We start from the raw sequence: 9,250 nt of genomic DNA, 5'->3' as shown, positions 1-9,250 counted from the left end.
TGTAAATGTGATCTACTTTTAGCTATCAAGTAGAATTAGGTGAGGAAAGAATGCAGAACTGTCGGAACCTCGTAGGCTGACAGCATTATTCAATGCAGATTGTGAAATGAGATCACGGAATCTTTCCAGAGAGCTTGCCTTTCTCTTTGTGGACGTGGGTGGGCAGCAAACCATCACCAGAGCACCGGTCTGCGTTGGCCATAGGACAGAAAATCATTGGCTCTTCAAGAGAGCTGCAGTTGTCTTTCTAGATATGATCAAGAAAGAGTAACATTCAAATTTGTGATTTTATAAATAAAGAAATGTTCAGTAAAGGCACCGTTTGATATATATCAGAAATGATTCCTAATTGCATTAGAAATTTAAAAACAAATACTTGGAGAGTAGATGACAAATTACACCAATGTATGGAATGACTGAAGACCCCCAAGCAGGTTTCGTTTGACTGATTTAGAATGGGGATGTACTGAGAAGGGGTCGTACACTGTTTAGAAGGAAGGCTGTGCAAATAGCAAACCAGCTGCATCAACAGGGACATTGCCCTTTGGTGAGACCTTGAGCCATTCTTACCCCAGATCTGTGGGCATTTTGTTCCTTGGGCAATGTGTGATAAACAGTAGTGTCAGGGTTGAATTGTATATTATTATGGAAAACACTACATTATATATATAGGATGGGGCAAAAGTGGGCTTACAGTTTTTGTAAGGAAAAATAATACAATAATTAATAAATAATAATGCAAGAACAAACTGTTTCACAACTCGTGACTAAACCCCCTTTTTTCCTACCTTGTACACCACTTCTGTCTGTTTTTGAATCTCATATAAATGTAATCATACAGCACGCAATTTGTATTGTTTGGCTTTTCACTGAGCATAAGTCTATTGGATTTATCCATGCTTTTGAGTGTATTGCTAGTTAATTTTTATTGCTGTGTAATATTCCATTCTATGAATAAAATACACAGTTTGCCTATCTTACTTGTTGGATATTTGAATTATTTTCAGTTTTGAGCTATTATAAATAAAGCTGCTATGAACATTCACAGACATGCCTTTTGGTATCTATAAGTACTCATTTTTTTTAGATATGTACCCAAAAGTAGAATTGCTGGGTCATAAGGTATATATACTATGAAACATTTTTCCAAAATCATTTTATTAATTTATACACTCTCCAAAAATGTAAGAGAATTCCAGTTGCTCCATGTCCTGGAGAATACTTGGCATTTTTGCTAGTTTTCCATTATTATTATTATTATTATTAGTGGTAGTAGTAGTAGTAGTAGCAGCACTCTGTTGCTTTACCAGGTCTTTAAGGAAGAAAATCACATACAAAAATCATTGTAGAACATACCTGACCACAGTTCTTCTTTCCTTAAGTCATTAGTCTGGCTTTCCTCGGCAGAATGCATTTGCTTCATTGGATTCCTTCTTCCAGAGTTTGTGAACATCTTTAGCATTCTTAGGCAATTTCCATTTTCACCTCTCCTACTGTTGAAGTTTCATAGACCCTCCTACCTGTTTTCCTTTCTGTGACATCTGCAAGCATGATAATGTCTCTCTGCTTAGCTGCTGACCAAGCATTGATTAGCATGCCCTGAGGGAAGACAGGGAAGGGTCAGCTCTCAGCAATGTGTGCCAGAGCACTGCGCCTGTACTTCTGACCTCTAGCCGCCTTGTGTATGTTGCACATCTAGTAAATATTTGTTGAAGTGAGTTGACTTCCTTTTTTTCTCTGTAAAATTATTTTAACTTGGGCTTCCTCCTGTTGCATTTTCCTGGAAAGTGACTCCTAGTTTGTACTTTACCTGGAGAGCTAACTCGAAGCACTTAAGTACTTTGGATCTTAAACGATATGGCTGGAGTGAGCAGTGCTGTGTGCTCCCTGAAACGTGAGTCTGCCCACGGTGAGGCTCACACATGAGCTATTAACTATTTTTAAGAAGGATCTGGACAGCAACATAGGCAGGCAACTTAGCATTCTGAAAATTATTTTGAGTTTATTGAGCAAAAAATAAACTTTAATTAAGTAAAAAGAGAGAAAGAAAATTATTTTGATGGCGTGTTGTCTTAGAACTTTGAATGGACCTCTCAAACTCTCATAAAAAGTTTTGCCTATACATTAGCAATTTAGGGGAATTAACCATTTACCAGACATATAACACATCAGGAAATATATATTATTTCTGACCCTGTCAGCAGCTCTGTAAGGTCCTCATTTTATACAACTAAAAACTGAGTCTTCGGGTTAAAGTTTTACCTGCCTAAATCCTACCTATTCTAAGAGGGATCGACATCCTTAAAATATAAATAGATTTGATATAAAAAATCCCTTAATAAATAAGAAAGGGAAATTAATAAAGCTGACCATAATCATTACACTTTTAAAGAATTTACCAAGTGAAAAGAAACGAGAATACTGCGTTTCTTCTGTTAAATGCAGACACCTGCGGAGTTACGGGGGCCGAGATGGTGCATGACACCAACGGAATTGTCGAACGTGAACGAGGGACTGGGAGAGACTGGATGCCTCTTACGTATTTTCTTTCTATTTTGTCTTTTCTCAAATCACAGGGCTTATTTGAAATGTTTCTGAAGACCATTGCCGAACATGATTTTCCCTTTATTGTGAAAAATATCTTTGCCTTATATAGCTTACTTTCCGTTATGATCTTGCAGCACCTTCCACGCTGCCCTTTGTAAAGTCTCGGCGGTATGGCAGTTTGTTCCTGATGGCCACTTAGTTGGAGACCTATATTATTTTCCCCCACTGCTCACTTTCTCAAGTAAACATCTGCATACGCTTTTTCTTTCTATTTTTGTCAATGCCATTTAACTTCTTACCAATTCTAACTTTATGGTTGTGTGTTTCTGACTGTGAGCAAATGGAATTGGAAAATTCTGGAGTATCAGTTCATCTGGGCTGATGTCTTCATCTCTGATTTTGTGTCTTTTGGGGCCCCATCACCTATGGGGTTAAAATGGTGAATCATGGTGAATGAAACCAGAAAGTGTCAGCTGAATGTAACCCTCGGTTTAGCTTAGGTTTGTTGTACTCAATACTTGCACATTTGACTTCACAAAAACTCACTGACATTAGAAAGAGGCTTATCTGATCACGTGACTAATTGATACTCTAAACAAGTAATCAGGCTGATAGAACCATCATCAATGTGATGATACATCATTCTGCTGTATTATTTCATCTCTTCAGTGTTCACTTCCTTCCAATCCTCGAGTTAAAATTCCAAAATTAGTAAAAAACAAAGATAAAAGGGCTCCATTTTTTCAGTTAATACAAGTTCTTTCAGTTAATATGCGCTAATAGGAAACAGGACACCTCTGTTTCCTAGTGGCTCTCCTGGCACCCAGATGCTGTCTGCAGGCCCACTAACTGGACACGCAAGTGCTGAAGTTAGCACCTGAGCTACATTCCAGATACAATCACTACTTTCTTGTTTCCAGAGCAAGGAAGCCATAAACTCCTGCCTCAAAATGAGTAGTGGCAAGGTGATGACAATTTAATATATAGTAATCACCATCATATATTAATTGTTTTAAGCCGCACGAGCAGGGACCAGTCATTGTCACAGATTTGTTTCTCAGGCCTCACTGAGAACCTTCCATGCCACTTTTTCATTCTAAATTGTCATGCAGCTTCTTTTCTCCCCACTTTTTAAAATCCATTTTATATATTCTTTACTTCTTGTTTCACAGATCATCAAAGCATTTCCCAGAGTTTCTTTGTTGCATAGTCATTATCACAGATTCCTATATGAGAGTATCTTCTTGTCTGACCCAATTTTCAGAAATCTCGTTTTTGGGGATGTGTTAGGAGAAAGAAGTTGAGAACCTTTAACGTCTTTGGCTGAAATGACATATCCAATTGTGCCCAGGCAAAGAAATTAGCTTTTAGGCTAGTTGTTCACAGCCTTACCAGGGGGATGTAGTTAAAGGAATTTCTCATTCCGATAATCAATATAAATTTAAAATATTACATTTCGCATATTTAAGCAAAGTACTAAATGTCCATTCTATATTACATGTTCATCTTCTTTACAGAATTTTAGATTTATTGGAAATAAAGCTTATGAACTGAGGCTTTCTCTGACCCCTCTACCCAGGGATTTGATCATTTAAAGTTTCAAATGGAATACTTCGAAATTCCATTTTGTTTTGTGCATTTAGGACAGTTGGTTACCATCTCTTCTGACTCGAAGTCGCCTCATAACCTTAGCACTCCTGGTTAGGGCTGTGGGGAGTGAATGTGCAAGGTTGGCTGCAAGAATTGGCAGAAGGAAAAGCCGAAGTTGCATAATAACCTTGCAACTGCAGGTTTCATCTGTAGTTAAAAGCATGGATAAGGCAACTAAAGCTAAAAAGTCCTCCACATCCTCAGTCTGAGGAAATTGTTTCTGTGGTAAGCCTCACTCCCGAGAGTGTTTAACTGGAATATTGTTCAGTGGGGACAGCTCTTGAGGTCCTGGGCATGATAGGAAACCGCACTGATACGGTGTACATGCGGAGCTGATGAACATTTGTGTCCCATCGGGGAGAAAGTTCTCATCTGTCCCACCTTGTCATACAATGCTGGCCAAATGTTTTAGGATTTTCCTGCTGTTTTAAAATTCTCCAAAATACAGCTATTTTAAAAAACATATTATGATACAGGAGCAATAGCATCCTTTTTTTTTTGAAACTGCCTAGTTCCTCTTGCAATTGGAGACTGGACATTAGAGAGCATGTTTCTACACTGGTGTAGTACGTGCTGGGCACTGACTCGGAGACCGAGAGCTTGTACAGAACTGGGCCGGCATGCAGACCTGGATGTGGCTTCTTACAGTCTCAGTCCTGCCCAGGAGGGCACGGGGCTCTCCACAAGGCTCTGAAATAGGAAGTGGCTTTGGAAGGTAGGTAAAGAAGTCCAGTGAGTGCAAAGATGGTGCAAACATCACTGGTGTTTTTGCTTCGTAAGAGGAATCATCTACTTTAACAAAACTACTTTCCTTATAGTTTTATATGGTTGGGAAGAGCCCACTATTTTCAAAAAATGTTCACAAGACAGTAATTTACCAGTATAAGCCTACATTTTTACTCATTAAACTAATTCTCCTTTCTGTCACTTCTAGAATGTGTCCACATCTTGACCTAGCTGATGCTGAAAATTTCATGCATTTATCACTTTACCTCATTACTACTGCGATTCTTTATGTTTTTCCTTCTTGCTTAGGGGCATTCTGTTGTAGAAAAAAGGGTTTAGATTTACAGCTTTGGGAATGAAAGCTGTCTCTTTCAAAAACCAGAATAAATACTGTTTGAACAGTGAGAACATTTGTGCAACTGCAGGTAAGGAGCTCTATCTGCTCCTGTGGGCCCCTTGGATGGCAATCGCTGGTATTTCTGATATACAGCAAAGGGCAATAACAATAAGGGCTAAGGCAGCAAAGAAAGCAACTGAAGACCACCTGTGCTAAGCAGGGAAAATGCATGACAGAAAAAAGAAGTGTAACTAATTCTTCTCTCTGGGATAATGGAATCAAAGACCCCCAAATGATCAGTGTCAGACTAACAGTGCTTTGGGAGGTTTTTCTGTCTGATTCATTTGTATAACTCAGAAACTAGAAAGAGAATCCTATCCACAGTACAATTTTAGACCATCTTGGAAGACATAATGTATAAGGCATAGAACTCTGCCCTGAATAATAATGTTTAAATTATTATGAAAGGGAGGTGTGGAGTTAGTGATGCAGAAAATAAGCACTATAAGAATTCAGAATTAGGGAGGTCAACTTGGGAGAAGTAGACAGAAAACTTCATGGGGATAGCTAGAACCTTAACCTTGAGCAATCAGTGGCCTTTTTGATACGTGCATAAGGGAAAAATGGTAGCAAGGGGCATGGAAGGTGTAACTAGGAAGAGGTTGGAATAAATGTTTCCTGGAGGTAATGAGATCACCAACACTTGGTAGAAGGCAAGAATCCAGCTGTGGCTAGTCAATAGCTGAGAAAGTCAACTTCTGCTTGGGAAATAGACAATGGATAAGCAGTGACATTTAAAAGGATTCTTTTTCTGGCTCCTCTGGCCTATGAGAGACAGACTGATGATTTCTTTGATCACAAGTTAAGTGAGCACAAGAGGTGTTTCAGAAGGTAGGATCTTGAAAAGCAATTTTGGAGGGAAGAAGTTGGTTCTGAGGGTTTGCCTGAGGATACTTGGAAGGTAGAATTTATTCCATCTCAAACTATTCACACTTGGAAAAGCCCTGTGTAAGATCGAGTAGGAGTATCTGGAAATTATTTTTAAACCCAAGATAAATACTAATGATCCTTTTGCTGTTCCAAATACTGTTCCAGGTGTCAACGTAAGTTGGGTATTTTGATACCCAACATATTAATATTATTATGCTCATTTCACAGATGAAAAAATTCAGCTTCAAAGGGTTATTTGGCTTGTTTGACCTCTCACAGCACAGGGTGGCAGAGATGGAGTTGAACTTCAAGAGATTCTTCAAGAGACTCTAGCTTTGCACGCACATTCTTTTCACTAACCTGCCTTGCATTGTCATATTATGTGGGTAGAGAGTACTAAAGAAAAAGTACTAAACAAAAAGAGAGTAAGATCTAGAAACTTAAACATTTTTTCTGAAGGATAATCATTACACACATGAAATTAAGCCAGGAGGAAGTGTGAGAATATCCATAATTTAGGGCTTCTCCAAATGTGACTGTTGCCAGGCTAAAAGTGATTGTTATAGACAATGAGACAAGGTCTATTCTTGTTTCTCCTTTATCCCATCAACAAACACTACTCTAGTCCCAGCTCTGCATAGCTGCACAATTTATAGGGTACTTTACAAATATTTTTAAATTCTTCATGAAAACTCATTAATAAGAGGCAGGGTATGCCCATTATTTCTACTTTGTTGGAAAGAAAAAGAATGGAGACTCAAGAGGTGCTAAGTGGCAGAGCTACTAATTAAATATAGTTCTTGTAATTAAGACGAATGGCATATTTAATTCCTGTTAAGTATCTCACATGCCAGCACTATATCGGCCATCTTGGTTTTGGGAAAAATGATTGGTTGTAATCCGTCCCACTTTTTGTATCTGTCCATTATGGTTATTGTAGCTTGACAAACTTTTCTGAATTGTATTCAAAGTATTTATCTACTCCTAATCATTTTCATTATTGTTTTCCAACCCAGAGGAGTTTGTATTTTTCAGTTAGCTTGAAATGGTCCTCAGGTTATGTTTTTAATTTTATCTAACTTTTAGTTTTAAGATATCTCAATAAATTTAAACCCACTGTTATTGGTGGAAGTGGAGTTCTTGTGGTGTTGTGAAGAAAAACATTTCCTGAGGCCCTCACAGGAGGATGGGGCTCCGTGGTGAACTCTGTTGATGATGCACAATTAAGGGGGCTCCCTCCTGACTTCCCAGTGCCTCATTTCCATTTGTCTCATTATGGAAAAGGACCAATTTTGTCTTCAGGAGGGCCAGAATAAAGGCCACTTCTCAGAATTTCTACTCCAAATTAAAGTCCAGTCCACTCCAGTGTCTGGCTAGCATAGGGTGTGTTTCCGGCTGCACTGCATTGCTGTGCTGCTGTACTCAGGCTCCTTCCTGGAGGCTGCCTGCGGAGTCCCCATGGCCGTGGGCCATGAGGGTACTAGGGCCACATGGCCATGGGGAGAACAGGTGAGAGCACAGTGTAAGTGTGGGTCATTGGGTGAGAAAGAGAGAGAGGTTCTTTGTTCCCTGGTATTATATCAGCTTGGGCTTGGGGTGGACCAGGTGCTTTTCCAAAAGAATCAATCAGCTTTCCAAGCCTTTGTGGGCTTTTGATATGTTCACCCCTCAGTTAGACTGATAGGCCTCTTTGGTCAAGCATGTCCCCCTGGTCCCCGCCCCCCAACATCAGGGTACTGGTGGGGGGAAGGGAGGACAGTTAATCTCCTTGGTGGAGCAATGCTGTAAATCTCCTGAGGTTTGAAGCTATAGCCTCTCAGCTAAGCAAGCAGGCTCATGCTCTCCATTTTATTCGGTTCAATGTCTAAGTCCATTTGCTCCCTTTCTTTTATTAATAATTAGCTAAATACTGATGTTAACACCACTACCCTTTACATCAAGCAGGATCAAAGATTATCAATGACCTTGACTATTGGACGTGAGGACTAGAAACCTAGTCTTAATGAAAGCATTATGGGTCTGATTTCTTTTCGCCTAAGTCCAGTTAAGGTTAATTATTCATTGAAAAATTTCATTTTAATGAAAGGCCACAAAAACAACAGAGAGAAATTTCTGGTTTCTTAAATTGCCCTGTACTTTCTTTATAAATAATAGCTTCTTTTCAGAAATAAATGAGTTTACATATTGAACTTGTAGTTTGTCACAGACTTGGTCTCATTTTTAGGATCCTTCAAAGTCACTTGGAGTGTCCCGCTGCTCTTTTCACAGCCTTTATACAGGGACAGCCTGGCCATACTTGGCTCTGCCATGTACAGCACAGGAGAAAGTCAAGGTCAAGCCATCTGACATTTCTCATATCAGAAGTCCGAGTCATCGAAGGAAGTGGGTGCAACCCCTCTCTGAGAGGGAGAGAGAAGGGGCGTGCATTTCATCTTAGCTCCAGTGCAATGCAAGGCCTTGCCTGCAGGGTTCCCTGTTGCTGCGTTCTTCACTGTGAATCTGTTGTCAGGGGGAGAAAAAAAGCCCGAAGTGTTCTCCTATCACACCACAAACAGAGGAGTCCTAAGGAATCCTGAAAGGTATTGCTACTGGAAGAAAAATAGAAAAGCAATGGTGCCATTCTCAGCATTGACTACATTTAAATGCGCTTACCAGTCTGGAACAGTTCCCACAAATTAATAATAAAATAAGGAGAGATTTCTGCAATAGAAAAATCTATGGTCTGACTCTGAGATTAAATCAAAATAATTGAAAACGAGGTAGCAATGGAAAGATTTCCTGTGGCTCTGTGATACCACAGGGCTCCACGCGACTGAAAAGGAAAAATGCAAACATAAAAGAGTATCTGAAGAAAACACATGAGGAATGAACGTCAAAGAAATCAATAGGAAAAAAATCACCTCCCTTAAGTACAATGTCAAGGAAGCTCTCCTGGAAAAAAATTCAGAATACTTCCTCCCCGGGGAATAAGCAGAAACAAAGATAAGCCTAGAGAAAACTACACTGGAATGTAAAACAAAAATTAATAATCTAGCTGACAAAGAACTATTGAAGGTGTTT

The sequence above is a fragment of the Desmodus rotundus genome, chromosome 5 (genome assembly GCF_022682495.2).
Source record: "Desmodus rotundus isolate HL8 chromosome 5, HLdesRot8A.1, whole genome shotgun sequence".
In the NCBI taxonomy this organism is placed as follows: domain Eukaryota; kingdom Metazoa; phylum Chordata; class Mammalia; order Chiroptera; family Phyllostomidae; genus Desmodus; species Desmodus rotundus.
This window is presented reverse-complemented; position numbering follows the sequence as displayed.